The sequence below is a fragment of the Vipera berus genome (assembly GCF_964194415.1).
Source record: "Vipera berus genome assembly, chromosome: 2".
NCBI classification, from domain to species: Eukaryota; Metazoa; Chordata; class Lepidosauria; order Squamata; family Viperidae; genus Vipera; species Vipera berus.
Window position 1 is genome coordinate 148,245,410 of NC_138203.1, and position 24,396 is coordinate 148,269,805.

At 39.2% G+C, this 24,396-nt stretch overlaps 1 long non-coding RNA gene across 1 annotated transcript in view; it reads left to right on the forward strand.

The window, feature by feature from the left end:
* Nucleotides 1-813: 813 nt before the first annotated feature.
* LOC308660959 overlaps nt 814-24,396 on the forward strand; it is a 245,073-nt gene continuing 221,490 nt past the window's right edge. Inside the window, exon 1 of the long non-coding RNA XR_014024848.1 lies at nt 814-923. This is a non-coding gene — a long non-coding RNA (uncharacterized lncRNA). The remainder of the gene's footprint in view (nt 924-24,396) is intronic.

Genomic DNA, 24,396 nt, shown 5'->3' on the forward strand with positions numbered 1-24,396 from the left:
GGAGGCAATCACAAAAGAAATGCTGAAACCAGTATTAGCATGCAGGTACAACTAAGTGGAATTATTTCAGTGGTGGGATTCAAATATGTGAACCACCGGTTCTCTCTGTGGATGCCACTTCCAGAAGTCCATTTTGGGCCTGGGCAACAAAAAATTAGCTACCGGTTCTGACAAAGTGGTGCGAACTGGCTGAATCCCACCACTGAATTACTTCATAACTTCATTGTGTCAATATCTTTTTGATTTCATCATGATTGGCTAAGGATGCTAGTGCAATGAACTTGGAAAGTTAGGAATCCCCACATTCCATGCCAGCCTTTGTCACAACAAACCTTGGCTCATTTCCTGAAACACCAATTAAAAAATATCTCCATATGAGGTGTTGGAGAAGTTAAGAAGAGACTAGACAGTTACTTGTCTGAAATGGTATAGGTTCTGCTGCTTGAGCAGGGGGCTGGACTAGAACAGGGCTTTTCAACTGGTGGTACTTTAGCACCTGGCAGGTGGTACGCAACCCCTAGCTGAATGCAGCAGGGGAGGGAAGGAGCTAAAGTGGCATTACACAAGCCTGAAGGAGATCAGCTGGAGCTGCAAGGCTCAGCTGAAGCCCCAGGATTTACGTGCATGGCTACATGCTAATTGGAGCTTCTGGTGCACCCAAAAGAGAAAAAGAGGAGGTGGAGGGTGGAAAGAGGAGAAGCTATAAAAGGAGCAGGTTTTGGCTGGAGAAGAAGAGGGAAAAAAACACAGAGAAAGAGAGGAGAGGAGAGGAGAGGAGAGGAGAGGAGAGAAGAGAAGAGAAGAGAAGAGAAGAGAAGAGAAGAGAAGAGAAGAGAAGAGAAGAGAAGAGAAGAGAAGAGAAGAGAAGAGAAGAGAAGAGAAGAGAAGAGAAGAGAAGAGAAGAGGCTTTTGTTAGTGAAGCAGTGAGGAGAGAGTGAGTGAGGGGCCTTTGCGAGCAAAGTGAGAGAGTGAGTGAGAGAGCAAGTGAATGGCCTTTGCAAGCAAAGTGTGAGTGAATGAGAGAGTGAGTGAGAGAGCAAGTGAATGGCCTTTGCGAGCAAAGTGTGAGTGAGTGAAAGAGCGAGAGAGCCAGCAAGGGGGTTTTGCGAGCAAAGTGTGAGTGAGTGAGAGAGGGGCTTTTGTGAGCAAAGGATGAGAGAAAAAGGGGAAAGTGAGGGAGAAAAGGGAAAAAGAAAAGGCATTGACTTCTGACTTCCTCTGTTGCAGTAGAAGGAAGCATTAACATTGAACCTCAAGTTTTTACTTTTCCATAATATTATAATCTGGCCATTTCTATAACAACAAATGAATCTAACCAGTAAAGCCCACCCCCCCTTTTTTTTTAAGTTTTTGACACCTTGCTAAGCACTGGTGGTCATGTCCTAAAAGTGGTACAATCTGTGAAAAGGTTGAAAAGCCCTGGACTAGAAGACCTCCAAGGTCCCTTCCAGATCTATTCTATTCTAAACAGTTGCCTGTTCTAAGTGTGGATGAATGTAGATGGAAGTTTCACATGTTCATAATTTGCTCTGGCAAGGCATATATATTTTACCTCCAAAGTCTCAATGGAAGTAAAACTCATGTGTGAAATGTATCATTCTTCTTGATTACTGCTACACTTGTTATCAGTAGCTCAGATTTGAAAGATGTTTCAGTGTTGTTAATGGAAAATGAGTACCAATTGCAGCTGGAATTTTCCTCCTGGATGTCAAAGAAACTGCTGCACGCTATCAGGTGCAGTAGATTTTTTTGCAGAGAATAAGGAAGATGGCCTTGATGGACAACGCCACAATTCACGCAGGTATAAAAAGGGGAGGACAATCAGACTTGCAGGATTTTGTTATTCATAGCTGTTCTCAATAAAAGTCATCCTTAGTCTTCCTATGGAATTGATTTTTAATTTGCTCTACCTGGTTAGGATGACAATTTTGGAGAAAGCTCTACCGATGTTAGAAGGTGAGATTTTATTGTGGAAAGGACCTAGGAAGCTTCCTTATACTAAAACAGATTATTATCCAGCAAGCTTAACTCTGGGTTTAATGGCTACTTAATATGACCTAATACGATGCACTTTCCAGTCTTTCCTCTTCTAATTGGAAGAGCAGGGCTTGAATAGGTTCTGACCTTGCAACTCGAGAGCCAGGGGGCTCTTAAATATCCACAGATGCATCTCAGATAGAATAATACTTGCAATTCTGGAGCAGTCAGGTCATCAGCCCCCTGTTGCAGAAAGACAGTGCAAGCTGAATCCGCTGGAAAAACAGGGAAGATTACATCAATGCTATAAAAAAAGTGCGTGGGAGTCAGGGTTTCTTGGCAAATGATGTTCTAACCTCTGTTCTAGCTTCCTGAACATATGCTCCTTTTTATTCTCTGACTATTCTCCAAAGCACCTGAAGGCAGGACAAGAAGCAACGGGTAGAAACTAATCAAGGAGAGAAGCAACCTAGAACTAAGGAGAAATTTCCTGACAGTGAGAACAATTTAATCAGGGGAACAACCTGCCTCCAGAAGTTGTGAATGCTCCAACACTGGACATTTTTAAGAAGAGATTGGACAGCCATTTGTCTGAAATGGTATGGTTTTCCTGCCTGAGCAGCAGGTTGGACTAGATGACCTCCAAGGTCCCTTCCAACTCTGTTATTCTGATACAAGATTATATTCGACATTGATTCTGAATCTTACGTTTGTCTGTATGGAACTTGGGGTTCTGAAGTACCCTAAACTCTTGCATCATTCCTGCATTAAGGGTGAGATTTGAATCTTCCTAGAGACCTTGGATCTTCATCTGGCTTCTTACATTTGTAGCTGCAAAGGATGTTCAGCTACTTGTAGAGACTTTAAAATGTACTTCAAGAAGGGAAAGAAAGGGGTGATTCCATCAATCCCGTTCTTCTAGGTTTCAGGGACATTCTTTTCAGGTGGCCTGTGAGGTCCCCTCATCTGGTCATGTGATTACAAAGATGGTTGCAAAAAGTCTCAGAGGAGTAGCATCCACAGCGGGGAGGACATTGCCCAATCTGTGGAGTGATGAACAAGAATTTCCTCTATGGGGAAATATTATTCACCAATCCCAAGTGGGAAGTTTTACAGGTGTACAGCATGGGCCAGGAACAACATTCATAGGAACCAGTGGTGAAATCAGGGAGGGGACATGGGATGTGTGGCCATTTTAGAATAGAATAGAATAGAATAGAATAGAATAGAATAGAATAGAATAGAATAGAATAGAATAGAATAGAATAGAATAGAATAGAATAGAATAGAATAGAATAGAATAGAATAGAATAGAATAGAATAGAACAGAAGCTGGAAGGGACCTTGGAGGTCTTCTAATCCAGCTCCCCGCTCAAGCAGGAGAACCTTTACCATTTCAGGCAAGTGACTGTCCAGTCTCTTCTTAAAAATCTCCAGTGATGGAGCGCCCACGATCTCTGAAGGCAAGCTGTTCCACTGGTTAATTGTCCTCACTGTTAGGAACTTTCTCCTTAATTCCAGGTTGCTTCTCTCTTTGGTCAATTTCCAACCATTGTTTCTTGTCCTGCCCTCTGGTGCTTTGGAGAATAGTTTGATGCCCTCCTCTTTGTGGCAGCCTCTCAAATACTGGAATACTGCTATCATGTCACCCCTGTTTCTTCTTTTCTTTAGCCAAACCCAATTCCTGCAGCCACTCTTCATATGTTTTAGTCTCCAGGCCTTCGATCATTTTTGTTGCTCTTCTCTGAACTTTTTCCAAGGTCTCAACATCTTTTTTGTAGTATGGTGACCAAAATTGGTTCCAGTATTCTAGGTGTGGACTTACTGGGGTTTTATAAAGTGGTACTAATATTTTCTGTGATCTTGATTTTATGCCTCTCTTTATTTATTTTACTTTTATCCCAGTTTTATTGTGTTTTTTTAAATAATTCAAGGCAGCAAACATATCTAATACTCCATCCTCCTATTTTCCCCACAACGATAAACCTGTGAGGTAGTTTGGGCTAAGACAGAGTGATTGGCCCAAAGTCACCCAGCTGGCATTCATGCCTAAGGTGGGACTAGAACTCATAGTCTCCTGATTTCTAACCTGGTGCCTTAACCACTAGGCCATGCTGGATGTTAACTATGTTCTTTGGATGGTAACATGCGTTGCATCCTTTGTTTCCACCTTTAATAACTGAGCATTCGGCCTCCAACCTCTATATTCTTCTGAGTGAGCCTTTACACTTCTATTCTAATGCCTTCTTCCGATCCCAACAACACATTGTTTAAAATCTCATTCCTACACAAAGACAGCGGGAACATATTTATCATGTCATAAGAGGCTGGTCTTTCAAACTAATCGATTTTTCCATGCTAATATCCACAGCCTCTTTCATTCTTCGGTTGTTGGTTTCCAGCCTTTAAACATTCCATATTAACACAGCAATTATAATGTGGCTGCTTGTTTCCTCAGAACTTTGATAAAATATTCATTCCCCGCCATGTTCTTGCATAATGTTCAGCTGCTTTGCCTGTACTGCATGGGCTATAAAACCAAGTCACCCAAATCAATAACCAGAAAGTATCACATCTTTAACATAAATTATGTAGGGACAGTTAATCCTTGGTGTCAAGGCATGTTACCTTTCACTCCCCCCAGCTTAAGTAATTTAAAAGATAATTTTCCTCTGGAATTAAGGAGGAAGGAAAAAGAGCATTGTACTCCATGCAAACTAAATCCAATCAGCTGTTCCAGTGGAGGTGGTGCAGAGGGATAAACTTCAAAAATCCTTTGCATGGACTGATGAAAAAGGCATCGTAGGATCACTGCCTGATTTAGCCTGCTTACTGGCATTGTAAGGTATATGACTATGGCCTAACTGGTTGGGTTGGCAATATATATAAACTATGATTGTATTGTTGTAATAGAAACTGTATCGTATCACTTTAAATGTGTGATGATTGGCCAACGCTGTTTTTCCAACGGCCATAAGAGGGAGCTAGAGACATAGCTTCTTTCTCTCTGTTACGTTTGCTGTTACTTGCTGATTATTGTGGTTTGAGGGTTTGCTACTGTTTGCTAAACCTGAAGAACTGTGTTTTGACTTATGGACTGGTAAGAAGACTCTGTATTGGATAATCCTTGGACTATTGTTATTTGCTATCATCTCTTTACTCGTGTATGACCTGGACTGATTTTTTCTTGGACTGTGCTATTGTATTAATCCACAAGTAAAACTTTTTTACACACCTCAGTGTATCTGTGTGGTTGCTGCGTAAACTTGACTACTCTCAGTATCCTCTTTTCCTGTGCAAGCTCTTGTTAGCTCAAGAGGTACTCTGCACATCCTTATCAGGCATGATGGGGAATGAAAGGGTCAGTGCTGAGGCAACATATTTCATACTGTGTTCCAATACAAAAATACTTCTGGCAACCTAACTAGTTCAATTGCCTAGAACAGGGGTCCCCAACTCCTGGGCCGTGACCCAGTGCCGGGCTGCAGTCCATTTGGAACTGGGCCATGGAAGCGGTGGGTGAGTACGTGACGTGTGAACCATTATTAAAGGAATGGTTGTAAGTCAAGGTTTGCCTCTAGTGGTTTGTAGTCAGTTAATGTTCATCAGAAATCCCTCCATGGGCAAAGGTTTTCTTCTTTTATGAAGTACTGTAAAGCATTTTTGCTTTGCAAATATGAACAAGCACCTTTTCATTGACTGAAATGCAGTTCGTAAAATTAGGAAATACTGTCTCTTTTCTTCTTCTTTTTTGTAGTAGCTTTTCATCTCAGCAGCAATTTCTTCCTCACTTTCCAGCAGCTCTGCTTCTGCTGTTTACTTTTCTGCTCAAAATCTCATCCGTCAACCCAGCAAACATTATATTTGTCTTCTGACTTCCGAAGCAAACACAACATTATCTGTTGCTAAGATAACTCCCTAACTTAGCTGAAGACTTTCTCAGTTTGCAACTCTGAAGCAAACCTGCTGCCCAGAAGCCTGTGGTTAGGTTTTTCAGAATGGCCGACAGCTTGAGCTTGGGAGAAGCTTTGCGTTAAAAGTCCCAAGCAAATTAAGTCAGATATCAGGTGCATGTCTTGTTTGCAGCATCTGAGCAGTAAAACATACTACAGTTTTGTGTTTCATGAATAAAATATATTAAAAAGTTCTGAACAGGAAGATAAACTGGGCTGGGTACATGTGCAGTATTGTTCCAATGTGTTTTGGTGCAAGAACCCAGCCATATGATTTGTAAATCTTGGAGTCCTAGCGGACAATCACTTAAATATGAGCCAGCAGTGTGCTGCAGCTGCTAAAAAAGCCAATGCAGTTCTAGGCTGCATTAACAGAGGGATAGAATCAAGATCACGTGAAGTGTTGATACCACTTTATAACGCCTTGGTAAGACCATACTTGGAATACTGCATCCAGTTTTGGTCACCACAATGTAAAAAAGATGTTGAGACTCTAGAAAAAGTGCAGCAAAGAGCAACAAAAATGATCATGGGACTGGAGGCTAAAACATATAAAGAACGGTTGCTGGAATTGGGTATGTCTAGTTTAATAAAGAGAAGGATGAGGGGTGACATGATAGCAGTGTTCCAATATCTCAGGGTTTGCCACAAAGAAGAGGGAGACAAGGTAGTCTCCAAAGCACCTGAAGGCAGGACAAGAAGTAGTGGTGTGATTCAGCCAGTTCGCACCACTTCAGCAGAACCGGTAGCTAATTTTGTGTTGCCCAGGCCCAGAATGGACTTCCGGAAGTGGTATCCACACAGAGAACTGGTTGTTCACTTATTTGAATCCCACTACTGACAAGAAGAGCCAGCGCTTGTCTGAGGACGTCTCCGTGGTCATGTGGCCGGCATGACTAGATGCCACAGGCGCACGGAACCCTGTTACCTTCCCACCGTAGTGGTCCCTATTTTTCTACTTGCATTTTTTACGTGCTTTCGAACTGCTAGGTTGGCAGAAGCTGGGACGAGTAACAGGCGCTCACTCTGCTATGCAGCACTCAGGATTCGACCCGCCAAACTGCTGACCTTCTGATCGACAAGCTCAGCGTCCTAACCCACTGAGCCACCAGCCCCTAGAGTCAGAAATGACTAGCACGCATGTGCGGGGGAACCTTTACCTTTACCTTACTGACAAGAAGCAATGGATGGAAACTAATCAAAGAGAGAAGCAACCTAGAACTAAGGAGAAATTTCCTGACAGAACAATTAATCAGTGTAGCAGCTTGCCTCTAGTAGCTGTGAATGCTTCAACACTGCAAGTTTTTAAGAAGAAATTGGACAGGCATTTGTCTGAAATGATATAGGTTGTCCTGCCTAAGCAGTGGGTTGAATTAGAAGACTTCCAAAGTCCCTTCCAATTCTATTCTATTCTATTCTATTCTATTCTATTCTATTCTATTCTATTCTATTCTATTCTATTCTATTCTATTCTATTCTATTCTATTCTATTCTATTCTATTCTATTCTATTCTATTCTATTCCAAATCATGGCTTATAGTTTAATGTGACATGATGACTCACCAATTATGGATTGTGACATGATGACTCACCAGTTATGGATTATATAAGCATAGTTAAATGATATGCAATGTTTACCAAGGGCTCCATCCCATGCATCAGCTTCAAGTACTTTTAAACTAGACCTATTGGTTCTGTACAGAAAACAAACACTTTTCTTGCAATCAGGTAGCCATCCTGATTTACCACACAGATATGGAGACCCCATTTTACACTGACTTTTTGCAGTGTTCAAAATCAGCTCCAGACTCTTGCATTTTCAGGAAATCCTCTGCGTTTGACAGCTTAGCTGATTTAATCGAGGTTGTTGCAATATATCCAAAAATGTATTTTGCAATGTATTGCAAAAAGGGTGATCTTTCTGTGTGAAATGAAAAAGCTATGCAGAGCTTGCAAGTGATCCGTTTTCCCACAGGCAGGAGTGCTTGCCTACAACCCATTTGCTAAACTCAGCCCATTGGGTTCAGTTGACACGGCGTTTTGTTCACAGGGCCTTAAAGGGAAAGAGGCATGTGGTTAGTTAGTGGACTAAACTGCTATCTTAAAATGTATCTAACTGTTCAGATTGCTTCAAGATTCAACTAAGACAGAAATAACTGCTATTACATTTAATTTCTGCACTAAAGATAATTTATATTTTACAATTCCTTTGTGTTTTAATTTTGTAAACTTTCCTTTTATAATATAAAAGTATCACCCCAACAACTTAAGGGAGGTAGAATTCCCCAAACTGCCCACGTTTCTAGTGCTTTGTGTCTTTTGAGCTTGGGTCAATCCAGTTCATTTGTAATTTGAATAAAGAACCCATGATAATAATAACCATGTTACAACAGAAGCTGTAAATTCCAAGTGATCTTCAAGGGCAACTCTAGGGCCAGCATAATGCAATAATCCAAGCAAGAGGTAACCAAAGAATGAGCAACCACAGCTTGCCTTTATCTTACCTATTTTCTATAAGCTTTTTACCTACACCATATCCTTTGAAGTTCAAAACCCTAAATAGTTTATTTGCAAGGAGTTGCAGAGCCTGATCAGTCATGCAAAGGACATGATAGCAGTGCTCCCAATGTACCACAATCTACTGAAGACAAAATACACACGGTCCCCCACTTACGACCACAATTGAGCCCAAAATTTCCATTGCTAAGCTAGGCAGCTATTAAATGAGTTTTGACCCATTTTATAACCGTTCTTGCCACAATTGTTAAGTGAATCACTGAAGCTATTAAGTAACACGGTTGTTAAGTGAATCTAGCTTCCCCATTGACTTTGCTTGTCAGAAGGTCACAAAAAAGGATCACATGACCCCGGGATACTACAACCGTCATACATATGAACCGGTTGCCAAGGCTCTGATTTTTTAAAACATGACCATGGGAATGCTGCAACAGTTGTATGTGTGAATAAAGGTCATAAGTCACTTTTTCCAGTGCCGCTGCAGCTTTGAATGGTCACTAAGTGAACTGTTGTAAGTCAAGGACTATCTGTACCAAGAACAACTGTAGCAACTGTGAGAGGGATCTCAGAGTCCTAGTGGACAATCACTTAAATATGAGCCAGCAGTGTGCTGCAGCTGCCAAAAAAGCCAACACAGTGCTAGGCTGCATTAACAGAGGGATAGAATCAAGATCACGTGAAGTATTAATACCATTTTACAATGCCTTGGTAATGCCACACTTGGAATACTGCATCCAGTTTTGGTCACCACAATGTAAAAAAGATGTTGAGACTCTAGAAAGAGTACAGAGAAGAGCAACAAAGATGATTAGGGGACTGGAGGCTAAAACATATAAGGAACGGCTGCTGGGATTGGGTATGTCTAGTCTAATGAAGAGAAGGATGAGGGGTGATATGATAGCAGTGTTCCAATATCTCAGGGGATGCCACAAAGAAGAGGGAGTCAAGCTATTCTCCAAAGTACCTGAAGGAAGGACAATTAATTAGAACAATTAATCAGTGGAACAACCTGCCTCCAGAAGCTTTGAATGCTCCAACACTGGAAGTTTTTGAGAAGAGACTGGACAGCCATTTGTCTGAAATTTATTTATTTATTTATTTATTTATTTATTTATTTATTTATTTATTTATTTATTTATTTATTTATTTATTTATTTATTTATTTATTTATTTATTTTTGGGACTTATATGCCGCCCTATCTCCCAAGGGACTCAGGGCGGCTTACAACAATAAAAACAACAATACAAAAATTAAAAAACGAATTAAATAACAGCCCCAAAATAAATTAACTACAGTTAAAAATTAAAACGTATTTAAAAACCCATCATCAATCCAGGTCAGCCTGATGGAAGAGAAAAGTTTTGAGGTCGCGGCGAAAGGACCGGAGGTCCGGGGCCAACCGAAGCTCAAGGGGAAGCTGGTTCCAAAGGGCTGGTGCTCCCACAGAGAAGGCCCTCCCCCTGGGGGTCGCCAGCCGACATTGTCTGGCCGACGGCACCCTGAGGAGGCCCTCTCTGTGTGAGCGCACTGGGCGATGGGAAGTCGTCCCCGGTAGCAGACGGTCCTGCAAGTATCCCGGGCCTAAGCCATGATGTAGGGTTTCCTGTCTGAGCAGGGGGTTGGACTAGATGACCTCCAAGGTACCTTCCAACTTTATTAGTATTATTATTAACAGTCATAGGTATTCCACACCAACGGCAGACTTGAGAAAGTGGCAAACACAAGAGCCTGCCAGCATCACTGGGTGCAAGTTACAACTTGACGGCAGATTTGCTTACAGCTGACAAGAAATTTTCTCTTACCAGCAGCTCTGTAAGTCTGAAGTCCTTTTTCCTCCTTCCTTCCTCAAACTCTCATCATTTCTCATGGCAACTCCACTTCTTCATCTCCTTGATGGATGCATTTGCTTTTAAACTCATACGAATATTCCCAATACAAGAAAAATAGTAAATTGTACAAATCAGTCAACCGATCAACCAATCAGTCCTATCAGGGAGATATCTCAAATTTTGAAACTCTTTCAGGAACTCTGTCTAATACCTTCTCCAGGTTAATCTACTAAACACCAAACAATATTATAATGCTGAGTTGAAATTAACAACGGCAGTCAGGAGAGGCCTCTGAGTCACAGTCTCTAAATATTTGTCGTGAAAATGTTAAGGTAATCTTAAAAGTTTGAAATATGAAAAACCCACTCTAATTTATTTGAGGGTACTTGTGTAAATATGGAACTAAATGTTATGGAACTAAATGTGTTAGCTATAGAACGTTAAATAACTAATTAATTGGTGCATAGCTCTGCCTTATGCAATGTTACGAACTGAGAAAATTGATACTTAAAAAGGGGGAAGGGCTTAAAAGAGATAATTCTCTTTTAAACTCTAATTAAACTCTCATTTAAAACTGGAATGTAGGTATCCCCTTTATAATCAAAATGACAACAAAAGAGTTATCACACATGGAACAGCTGGTGCTATTGCCAAAGAATATCTCTTTAGGACTTCCTGTACTTTTTTTATCTGTTGTTTTATCAGCATGCTAAATTTTTCTGTGGAAAATACAGTAGAGGAAGAATAATGGGACTCCGTGACTATTTTACAGAAGTTTTGTTTCCCTGCAGTTTTGAATTTAATCAAGAAAAAGAAGAAAACCAGAGGCATATCGTATACTGAATCTTTTAAAAACTAGCCACCTTGGGAAATCTTCTTGACTGTAGTAGTAGAATTTCAGCGGTCGCCAATATATGTAATAATGGTGTGATTTTCTTTCCTTTGAATTATGCTATGCATTATTTCTCTTTTTCAGCAAGAATTTTTTTATAGCAAATTCCTTTATCTCTGAACTGTTGAATTCAAATGTACAATATATGTGTTCTATGCTTGTATGATGGTTGTATGTGTGTAGCACACACTCGCGTATATTTTTGGAGCTGCTGATTGCATACAAGAACAGAACCTCATGCAGATTCCTACACATAAGAACATACATATAAGAACCTCATGCTGGTTCTTAAACATGTTATTGTCTATGTCCAATAAGGGGAGATTAAACCAAGGCACTGAAACAAGTGTACACAATGCAATTTCTTTCCTTCAGAAAATGAAAGCTTAGTGTCAAAGTGACCCATCAGAACAAGGCAGATTTTCACCACCTGTTGCATAACAGCCGAAGCTTAAAATATCTTCTTGCACGCTCTTTCAGCAGACATTCGTTAACAAAAAGAAATCACATTATTTCAGATTTGGCGAGTTGCATCAGACTGCAGCCTTTTTTATTTCTCTTTAATCTGATACAGTGGTTGGCATCTTCAGTCTGTAGAAGGAAGAGACTCATAATGGCACCTAATCAGAGTTGCTCACCTGGAAAATTGTAGTACTTTTTCAGTATTACCACAATAGGGCTCATTTGACATAGAAAATAGGCTGGCGTACAAAATCTTGTTCAGGGTATTTGGAAGGTTTGGAATGTAGCTTTAAATTCAGGTATCTGGATGAAAGATAAAACACATTCTAAAGTTAGGTTATTCACATTATGCCAATCGTTATGTTACTCTTAATAATGCATTTATTACACATAGTGCTTTTCTATAGCTCACTGAGGGATAGGGGTGAATAGCCTAAACTGAACAAACTAGGACAAAGAAAAGAAAATGTAGCTGATAAATCCAAACATCTCATTCCCCAATGCAGAACAACACAATAACATTCCTCCAAAAACACTTCTGATTGGTGGGTACTGAGGACTACCTCCATTGCTTCAACTTAGTCAAATCCTACAGCTGTTATATGTGTGCCCTTTATACTTTGTGACACAGCAGCCAATTGGCTGACAAATTTCTCCAGTGCCATTGTGGAGTCTGGCCATGTGCCTGCTGCCTGGGCCACAAGTATCATTGTTCCCCTTTTTAAGAACAAAGGTGACCTGGCAAATTGTTCCAGCTACTGATCAGCCCACTTCTTGTCATACACGATAAACAGTTTTGATCCTCAACCAGCACCTCCATGACACTATTGAAATCAGTATCAATCAGTGTAGTTTGAATACCACCCACACCATTTTTGTGGTTTGGACGTTCATAGAGAAACACAGAGAAAATAAGTCATTACACTTGGCTTTCTCAGACCTAGAAAAAGCTTTAGACCATGGTCTGATATGGTACATGCTACATGACCATAGTGTTGCCAAGCTACTTATCAAAATGATCCAAATGTTCTATGGTAATAACAGTAGCAGAGTGAGAAGTGCCATTGGCCTTTCTAACATCTTTCCTGTAGACCATAGGTGTCAAACTTGCCATGTCACATGATGTGTTGCAACATATCATGATGTTTTTTTACATTGCTGGAGCCGGGGTGGGCGCGGTCTCTGTATGGTGCAACTGGTCCACAGGCTAGCAGTTTGACACCCCTGCTGTAGACGTTGGTGTGCACCAAGGTTTTTCATTATTGCCACTGCTTTCATTCTCATCATGGATACCATCATATGTGGCCTGCATCATAATGCCTGCTGGGACTCGTTCTACGCTAACATTGTCCTGCTCACAGATAACACCAGGGAAGAACTGCAGAAGTGTGTCCTCACATGGAACAACCATCTTAGCCAGTTTGGTTTGCATCCCAGTATCAAGAAGAAGCAACAAGAACACTAGAGACTAGCCCAAGCACTTTCACCATCCAATTCATCAGTAAAGATCAAGTGAAAGCAAACTCTTCCCATTACTTAGGAACCCATCTGCAAAGTGGCAGTGGCATTAATGAGGAAGTGCATAGGAGAAGAAGATCACTGGAGTGCTCTGTGATAAGCACATGCCAATCCATCTAAAATCAAAAGTGTACCGAATGACGATCTGCCTAGTAGCCTTGTATGATGCTGGCCAATCACCAAAAGTGTTGAGCATCCTTTATGTGCCATGGAGATGCACATGCTCCATTGGGTCATTAGGCATTTTCCTTCTTCACCACATCATGAGTGATACAGTCTGGTAGCAGATGGTCACCGTGGCCACGTTCTATGAGCAGTTGCTCCAGACTGTTGCCTGCACTGTTTACCACTTTAATACTAATGGTAAATGCCCACACAGAAGACTAATGCAAAAGTGGCAGGAAACATGAAAATCATCCAGTTGGACCCAGTTGCTGGGTTCAGTTGCCTGAAATGGGCTTTCATTGATCCAAAAAGTAGACCTTGCACCTGAAGGAAAACACCAGGGTGAAGAAGAAGAAGAAGGCTTAAAAGAAAGATCTTTAAGTGAAAATTCAGCAACGTTCAGAAAATAATGAGGAAAATCAGCAAATAGGAAAGAAATAATAGGTGGAATAGGAACTAAGCCACAGGTTAGTGATTTTTGGTGTGGTTTGTATGCTTCTCTCTCATTAGCTTTACACTATTTTATAACAGATACCAGACTGACTGTTTACTCACAGCAAATGAGCCATTGAACTGAGCTTTAGAAGACAGTTAACAAGAGACACTTTTCCAATTGACTTTATTGCTGGGGTAATTAATGACATCCTCATTCTCCACTTTAGATCAGATTTAGCTCTATGTTGCTTGCTTAGTGCTTCAAACATTTTCCTCATGAATGACTGCATCTACTAAAAATCTGTTCAGAAGTAAACACTTGCTGTCTCTCTCTGCATTGATGTGGTGTGCTCACAGATGTTTTCTTATGCAGGTATGGTTTTTGTCAGCCTGATCCTGTGCCTCAGCTTGAGTGGCTTCAAGGCAAACAGTAGTTTGTCTTGCAAAAACAAATGTTACATCTTAAGGATAGCACAAGCGGTACCAATAACGTCTTACAAACATAACAAATACACATCAGCTTTTTTTATTGGGGAGTCATGAGGCATTATTCAGTTGCCCAAGCACTTTTCAAATACCAGTTAAGCATTACTTCATTGATAAAAACTAATTATGTGCATTTAGCTAGCTGTGCAGAGAGAAAGAGGGGGAGGGAGAGAGACAGGGAGGGAGGGAGGGAGAAAAGAAAGGAAGAAGGAAGGAAGGAAGGAAGGAAGGAAGGAAGGAAGGAAGGAAGGAAGGAAGGAAGGAAGGAAGGAAGGAAGGAAGGAGAAAAAGAAGAAAGAAGAAAGAAGAAAGAAGAGAGAGGGAAGGAAGGAAGGAAGGAAGGAAGGAAGGAAGGAAGGAAGGAAGGAAGGAAGGAAGGAAGGAAGGAAGGCAGAAAGAAAGAAAGAAAGAAAGAAAGAAAGAAAGAAAGAAAGAAAGGAAAGAAAGAAAGAAAGAAAGAAAGAAAGAAAAAGAGAAAAAGAGAAAAAGAGAAAGAAAAAGAGATTCTGAATTTATTTTCCTTTATTGAAGTAATTTCAAACAAAATAATACATTGGGAAATTAACTTCATTATTCTCTAATTTTTCGATTGCTTCTTTTTAATTACTGGCAATTTTATCAACTAGGCATTCTTGTAATGACCAGAAATGTACTGAAGTAATGCATGTTCTCCTTTCCTTGTTTGCTAATTGTCATATAACTGCATGCAAGCACTGGGATACTTTGTAGAAGAATACTGTACCCTCTGATCTGCATAAGGTAAATGTTAAGTCTATATTTGAGCAGGCCATATCCAGAAATTAAAGCTATACTTTGTTCTTGTCTCAGTTCTGCTGGAAAGGTAGAGCAAACTAAGACAAGGGAGCAAAAAAAATAATAAAAAAAATCCTCCATTTGGTTAATAAGCAGTGCAATATATACTTTAAGCAAGTTTCTATATAGGTTTTCAGTACATGTAATAAGTTGTTGTTGTTGTTAGCTGCGAAGTCGTGTCCGACCCATCGCGACCCTATGGACAACATTCCTCCAGGCCTTCCTGTCCTCTACCATCTTCTGGAGTCCATTTAAGCTCACGCCTACTGCTTCAGTGACTCCATCCAGCCACCTCATTCTCTGTCGTCCCCTTCTTCTCTTGCCCTCGATCTTTCCCAGCATTAGGCTCTTCTCCTGTGAGTCCTTCCTTCTCATTAGGTGGCCAAAGTATTTGAGTTTTAGCTTCAGGATCTGGCCTTCTAAAGAGCAGTCAGGATTGATCTCCTCTAGGACTGACCGGTTTGATCGCCTTGCAGTCCAAGGGCCTCGCAGGAGTCTTCTCCAGCACCATAGTTCAAAGGCCTCAATTCTTTGGCGTTCAGCCTTTCTTATAAGTACTGGAAGGAAAGATTGATCTGAAAGATAATTTGCAGAACATTAAGAGGTATGATAATGTATGACATAGGTTAAATATACTGTATTCACTGCTGCCCACTGATCTTATCTGGTGCTTGAAAATTATTTCTTGGAAAGAGGATTCTTGATTGTGCAGATTTTCTCCTTCAGACCTATTAAATGTCATAAAGTTCAAATTTAACATGCTTAGAATTATTCCCTATTAAAAAAATGAATGACAATTACTTGTGAAGATTCTGCAATTGTTCCAGTTATGATGTGGCAGTTAAGATGGTGGTAAGATAGTTATTTTTCACAAGCTCAGCGACACCTCTTTAAGCTGCTTCATATTATGTTTAATAAATGGAATTACAAGCACAGGAATCTGATTGGCATCCGTAATTATCCATAAATAACTGCTTGGAAGTTCAATAGGGTTTACTCATGAGTAAGTGCCTTAGGTTCTAACCATAATTTTGCACTGTTTAATACTGCAATACAGGGGAGAAATTTTTTTTAAAAAAAAGAAGAGAGAGAATGCAGGAAAGTTACTTTCTAACTTAGGTAGTTTGGATGTTCTGAGTCATGCTCTCCACAGAGAAGCACAAGGCTGCATTACATTCAGTCTGGTTGGTCTAAAACACGGGTGTCAAACTTGTGACATCTCGTCACGTGTTGTGATGTATTGCGACTTTTTCCTGCTGTTGGCAATGGGGTGGGTGTGGTTTTGGTGTGACGCATCTGGTCCGTGGGCCGGCAGTTTGACACTCCTGCTCTAAATCAGTTTTTCTCAACTTGGGCAATTTCCAGATGCATAGATTCCAACTCCAAAAATCTCAGCTGTGGCTAATGGGAAAGGTGATTTTTGTCAGTACAGGAACTCTGTTGATGGGCTCCGGCACAAGAGTAAGCCATTGGTCTCAGTGACCAACCCAGAAAGGAGCCTGTACTACAGGCAGTGTTGGGATTCAGCCAGTTTGCACCACTTCGGCAGAACTGGTAGCTAATTTTTTGTTGCCCAGGCCCAGAATGGACTTCTGGAAGCGGCATCCATGCAGAGAACCAGTTGTTCACTTGTTTGAATCCCACCACTAACTACAGGTAATCCTTGACCACAATTAAGGCCAAAATTTCCATTGCTAAGCTAGACACATTGTTGAGTTTTGCCACATGTTATATCACTTCTTGCCACAGCTGTTATGTGAATCACTGCAGTTGTTAAGTTAGTAACACCGTTGCTGAGTGAATCTGGCTTCCCCATTGACTTTGCTTGCCCAACGGTTGCAAAAGGTGATCACATGAACCCAGGACACTGCAACCGTCATGAATTTGAGTCAGTTGCCAAGCATCCAAATTTTGATCAAGTGTCCACAGGGATGCTGCAATGGCCTTAAGTTTTTTTTCAGTGCTGTTCTAACTTTGAATAGTCACTAAAAGAACTGTTGTAAGTCGAGGACCACCTATATTCTATAAAAAAAAAACTATTCATTTCCCCCTACAATTGTCTTCAACCAGCAGGAATTTTGGATCATTTCTGTGCTCTGAATCTGAGCGCTCTTCCTAATCCAAAATGAAAACCTGGCATTGCTAACAGTTCGTACTTGAAACTATTTTATTAGGAGGGGAAAGGCGTGTTGCATCCTTTTGTGGGAGAATGTAGGAAATTCTGAAAAGGGGTAGACATTGAAGAAGCACCAATATCCGATAGCATGCTATGCCTTTAAGGTATTTTTTTAAGAGAGAAAAAGGTGATTAAACTACCAGTACTATTTCTCTCTCTTAATGCTTTTCAGTAAATGGCAGAAAAAAGAAATGGAACACTATCAGACAAATGCACAGGAAGGTATTCCAATGGATTACTTTAATCAAACCCAGAGGGAGAAAGAAAGAGAAAGAGACAGTAAATGGCAGCCAATTTTGACTCAGTAGGCCCCAGAGGTGAAGAAAGGAAGGAAGGAAGGAAGGAAGGAAGGAAGGAAGGAAGGAAGGAAGGAAGGAAGGAAGGAAGGAAGGAAGGAAGGAAGGAAGGAAATAAATAATTGAGGAAGGAAGGAAGGAAGGAAGGAAGGCAGGAAGGCAGGAAGGCAGGAAGGAAGGAAAGAAGGAAGGAAGGAAGGAAGGAAGGAAGGAAGGAAGGAAGGAAGGAAGGAAGGAAATAAATAATTGAGGAAGGAAGGAAGGAAGGAAGGAAGGAAGGAAGGCAGGCAGGCAGGCAGGCAGGCAGGAAGGAAGGAAGGAAGGAAGGAAGGAAGGAAGGAAGGAAGGAAGGAAGGAAGGAAGGCAGGCAGGCAGGCAGGAAGGAAGGAAGGAAGGAAGGAAGGAAGGAAGGAAGGAAGGAAATAAATAATTGAGGAAGGAAGGAAGGAAGGAAGGAAGGCAGGAAGGCAGGAAGGAAGGAAAGAAGGAAGGAAGGAAGGAAGGAAGGAAGGAAGGAAGGAAGGAAGGAAATAAATAATTGAGGAAGGAAGGAAGGAAGGAAGGAAGGAAGGAAGGAAGGAAGGAAGGAAGGAAGGAAGGAAGGAAGGCAGGCAGGCAGGCAGGCAGGAAGGAAGGAAGGAAGGAAGGAAGGAAGGAAGGAAGGAAGGAAGGAAGGAAGGAAGGAATTCCGACTTGACAAATGCTCATAAGATATCTCATCTGTGGTTTACAGTTGTTCTAATGAATAAGTTCCTCTAAATCAGAGTAGATACCGTAGTTTTGGCAGACAGGATCTTTACACAAAAGAGATTAGCTCATTCAGATGTTTTCTTGAACCAAGCCAAGCCAATACTAGTCAGTGTTATTTTTCTCTGTGACCTAAAACAAAACAAACCGAGCTGGGTCATGTTCTTTTGAGTTCTACTTCTGATACAGCCTAGTTATCTTCTCTGTTTTTGCTTTGTCTTTCACCTAAGACTGGATGGGTTTGGAAATGGCACATTTATATAACATTTTACTAATAATTTCATTCTAATACTAATTATTTCATTCATTTATTTCACTAAGGCATTTCATTACTTGCATATTAATACACAATTTCACATACCTCAAAATAATTAGAAGCTAAAACATGTTACAACACTGGAATATAATATTTTTTTTAAAAAAAATGTTAAGACAGCATTCATAGCAAAATCAACAGGCATAAAAATGTGTATCTTCCTCTTCTTAATACATTAAAAATGTACACATGAAAAAGTCTACAGAAATGCCTATATTAGAAGAGTGCATGTAAATATTTGTGCAGGCTTCTTTCAAATGAATCCATAATTTATGTAGATATGGGAGTAAAATTGCAGCCGGTATAATAAAAAAAGAGCTAAGAAAAAATAATTTTACAGAATTTCCTTTTCTCATTTATCTCCAAATGCACTGAGACAAGATAAGTTGCTTGTGGTTTTAAGGCTGGAATCCCAGAGTTTAAAATATTAAGGAGAGAAAGGTAGTTGGACTGTTTGACCTAGATAAATAAAATGAAACAGGACTTATCAATCTTCAAATAACCAGAACAATATATGCATACATGGGTATTACCAACTTGGTTTGATCATTATCATTAGGGCAGAATAGAGTGACGCCTTGTGAACCTTGATTTACAAATAATTTGAAATTTAAACCTGGCAGAATGATACCATTGAGTGGAGGCTTAATGCTGCTTGTGAAACTGAGAAAGTAACAGGATGTCATTGTATAATAGTATGGAAATTAATTTAATGGAAGGTGAAATTCTGCTTTAGTGAGGGCCTTTACAATATCAGCAATAACAGCTATTAAATAGGAGAGGGTCAAGACACAATCCAGCTTAAGATATAACATTGCTTTAAATTCTGTGGTTGGGTAACCAGATCTCTGCCATTAAGGCAGTTGACTTGTATTGTGAGGTTTGTAAGCTGCGTCGGTTGCCAGTTTGCTTCCAGGTGCAGTTTAACTGCTGATTATGACCTATAAGGCATAAGGCCTTGTTACTTGAGGGTTGCCTATCTTCCATGGTGTCACTCCAGCCTGCTTGGTCCAACAGGGTTGGTGTGCTCCAGGTTCCTTCAAACAAAGAGAGTCATCTATTAGGACTCCAGGAAACGCATCTTCTCTACAATAAGGTTCCTCTTGAGAAATGTGTAGCTCCTACTCTGATGGCCATAAAGACCTGGCTCTTCTCCTAGGCTCTTAACTAAGGTTGTTGGGGCCCCTTGCTGTCTGTACAATATGTTTTTATTGATGGATATGCCATCATCTTGTTTGTATGTATGTTTTATATTTGCATTGTTTAATTGTTGTTTTTGTGTTGTGAGCCACCCAGAGTCAAGTGGAGTCAGGAGGTTGTCTAAGTTGAATGAATGAATGAATGAATGAATGAATGAATATAAAATTGGTGCAAATGCTGACGCTGGCAAAGCAGGAGCCAGTACAACCCAATAAGATAGAGCTGTTGTATCAACACAGAAATGGTGGGTTCTAATCTTGATATTTGATGTTTTGTACCTGCCAACCTAGCAGTTCAAAAGCATTCAAATGCAAGTAGATAAATAGGTCATGTGATCAAAATTCAGACACTTGTCAATTGACTCATATTTATGATGGCTGCAGTGTCCTGGGGTCATGTAATCCCCTTTTGCAACCTTCTGACAAGCAAAGTCAATGGGGAAACCCAATTCACTTAACAGCCGAGTTATTAACATAACACCTGCAGTGATTCACTTAACAACTGTGGCAAGAAAAGTCATAAAATGGAGCAAAAATCACTTAACACATGTCTCACTTAGCAACAGAAATTTTGGGGTCAATTGTTGGTTGTACATTGAGGACTACCTATACTGACATGCTGGCATCTGAATTCTTCAGTCATTTTATGAACTGGCGTCAAGAAACTTTCAAGTGGTAAAAAAATGATGGGTAGAATTGGTGCAATTTGGACAGCGTTGCTCACAATGACCAGCAGTTCCTTTCCAGTGTTTTTAGGCTATAGTCTTTGCCTGAAGGTGCTAAGGATTGACTCTGAGGCCTTTTGCATGCAAAACATGAAGCTTTGGTCCTGCAGCTGTGATCCTTTCCTGATGCAACAATGACTAGAAAGCTGGATGTTGTGGTCTGCTTCATCAGGGACAGAAAAATTATTCAAGGATGGTAAATTATCATGTCCTGTCATCTCAGTTCTAAACCGCCCATTGCTATTCCAGTTCACCCAAGAGACAAATTCCAGCAGGCAAATGTCCAGTGTGGTACAACGGATGTTGTAGATCACACTGCTTAAAGTCAAGGTGGCACAAACAGGCTGTTTTTTTTAATTGAAAAGTTTTACAATACATTTTTTAAAAAGATAAACTCCCTCCCTCCCCCTTACCCTCCCTTACCCTCCCCTACCCCCCCTGACTTCCCAGAGCTGAATACAGGGTATAAACTTTACAAACTTAAGCTAAAATATGCTAACAAGCTAAAAAAAACACATTAAAATCTATTGCACTTTAACTCCCCTTAAACATAACTAAATTACTAACAAATAAAGAATAACTAATAATACATCATATAAAACTAATACTTATTCAAATTCTAAATGAAACTTTTTAGTCCCATATTTTTTCTGAATATATTCAATCCATCTTTTCCATTCCAGAATGTATCTCTGTTGCGATTGTTCCTTCAAATATGCTGAAATCTTTGCCATTTCCGCCAGGTTAGAAACTTTCAAAGTCCACTCTTCTATAGTAGGCAGTTCCTCCTTCTTCCAATATTGCGCTACTAAAAGTCTTGCTGCCGTTATTAAATTCAACATCAATTTGGTTTCTATAACAGTACAATCTGTAATAATACCCAACAGAAATAACTGTGGAGAAAACCTTATCTTCTTCTTAAATATTTTCTGCATGTTCCACCAAATTTTAATCCAAAAAGCTTTAACTTTTTTGCAAGTCCACCATATATGATAACACGTTGCATCCTCACAGCCACACCTCCAACATTTAGGCTGGCAGTTCGGATACATACTTGCTAATTTTTTAGGGTCTAAATGCCATCTATAAAACATTTTATAAAAATTCTCTCTTAAATTTTGAGCCTGTGTAAATTTTACATTTCTGACCCAAATCTTTTCCCAAGTATCCATTGTTATAACCTCCTGAAAGTTCTGGGCCCACTTTATCATACAATCTTTAACAAGTTCCGTTTCTGAGTCAATTTCTACCAGTGCATTATATATCCTTCTTATATGTGCTTGACCTTGATCTCTAATTTGTTTTACCAAATTTCCATCAGTTATCGAGATACCAACTTTCTGATCTTCTTTCCATCTTGCTTGTAACTGCCCATACTGGAACCAAGTTTGTACAATCTTTTCTTCTTTTAAAATATTATATGGCTTTAATTGCCATACATTCCTTTCTATCCTTAAAATTTCTTTATATGTAATCACATCATGTTTAAATCCCACAGTTATATTTTCTATTGCATGTTTAGGTATTGCCCAAATTGGTATTTTATAATTTAACTTATGTCTATATTTTTTCCATACTCGCAACAGAACATACCTTAATATATGTGTCTTAAAAACATTATCCACCTTCTTGTCATACAATAAATATGCATGCCAACCAAATAACAAATCATAACCCTCAAGATTTAATAATCTCCCTTGTGTTAAATTAAACCAATCACTAATTGATGATAAAGCAGCAGCCTCATAATATAATTTAAAATTAGGCATTTTAAGACCACCCCTTTCACGTATGTCTTGCATTATCTTAAATTTAACTCATGGTCTTTTCCCTGCCCAAACAAATTTATTAATATCTTTCTGCCATTCCTCCAAATTTGAGTCATTTTTAAGTATAGGTATCATTTGAAACAAAAATAAAATTTTTGGCAAAACATTCATTTTAACTGCTGCAATTCTTCCCAGTAAGGATAATTGTAATTTTTTCCAACTATCTAGCTCTTTTTCTATTTTTAACCATAACAATTCATAATTATTTTTGTATAATTTTACATTTGAAGCTGAAATATATACCCCCAAATATTTAATCTTTTTAACTATTTCAAATCCCGTTAACTCTTCTAAAACAACCTTTTGTTCTATAGTCATATTTTTAGACAGTATTTTAGTTTTTTTGCATGTTTATCTTAAATCCAGAAACTGTTCCATATGATGTTATTATCTCCATCAATTCTAAAACTGAGTAAGTCGGTCGACTTACTGTAATAACCAAGTCATCCGCAAACGCTCTCAATCTATAATCTTGATCTCTTATTTTAATTCCCTTAATTTTATTTGAATCTTGTATTTTAATGAATAATATTTCCAACGTTAAAACAAACAGCAAAAGTGACAATGGACACCCCTGTCTTGTACCCTTTGCAATATTACATGTTTCTGTCAAACTACCATTAACTATTATTTGAGCTGTTTGCTTCTGATATATTGCCCTAATAGGTTGTAAAAAATTATCCCCAGACTCCATTTTCTCCAATGCCTTAAATAAAAATTGCCAGTCCAATTGATCAAAGGCTTTTTCGGCATCCAAAAAGATCAGCGCTGCAGAAACCTGGTTATTTCTATCCAAAAATTCCAATAAGTCTACAATATGTCTCGCATTATTCTTCATTTGTCTACCACTTATAAATCCAGTTTGGTCACTATGAATCATTTGCTGCATTACCTTCATTAATCTATTTGCTAAGATTTTTGCAAATATCTTATAATCAGTGTTTAAAAGCGATATTGGCCTATAATTTTTGGCTTGGGTAATATCTTGATCTTCCTTCGGAATCAACGATATAAAGGCTGTTTTCCACGATGGAGGCACTTCTCCTCCCAATTGAATTGTCCTAAACAGTTCTCTTAAAGGTTCCACCATTTCTAACTGTAAATCTTTATAATAGACGGCAGTCAAACCATCTGTTCCTGGTGCTTTCCCCACCTTTAATTGCTTAATTGCCAAAATAATTTCATCATTTATCAATTGATTCATCCCTTCCCTTTGCTCTTGTGTAAGAACAGGCATATTAACTTCTCGTAAATATCTATCTATATCTACATCTTGAATCTTGTCCCTGACATACAACGTAGAATAAAAATCAACAAAAGCCTTTTTAATAAGATTCTGCTGAAACACCACTTTACCCTTGTAATCTATTCTATCTATATTACGTGACCTTTGTTTCTTCCTTAACAAGTAAGCTAACCACCTACCCGGCTTGTTAGCATTACAAAAAGTATTGTGTTTAACATACCGTAAATTGGTTGCCACTTGATCTGCCATCAACATATCAAACTGACCTCTTAATAAAGTAATTACCTCTTTAATCTTCCTATCAGATGGATTCAAAATTAAAGCCTTCTCTTTCCTCTTAATTTCCTCCTCTAATTCTTTTCACTTATGTTCCAGTTTACATCTATGTTTATTGTTCAAATATATTAACACTCCTCTCATATAAACTTTGCTTGCATCCCAAACCATTTCAATAGAAGTACCCTTGTACATATTCATATTAAAAAATTCTTTCATCTGTTTTTTACACTCTTCCACATTTTCTTGATATCTAAACAAATTTTCATTTAGTCTCCAAGACCGCCTGTCTCCATTGTCTTTTTCTATTTCCAACCATACTGGACTATGATCTGATATAGTTCTTGGACATATCTTAATCTTCTTAATCCTAGAAAAAAGATCATTAGTAATTAATACAAAATCAATCCTGGAAAAAGATTGATGCCTATTGGAAAAAAAGGTAAAGTCTTTTTCTTGCAAATTTCTTTCTCTCCAAACATCTCTCAGTTCCAAATTGTCTTTCATCTCAAAAAACGATTTAGGCAATCTAGCATGA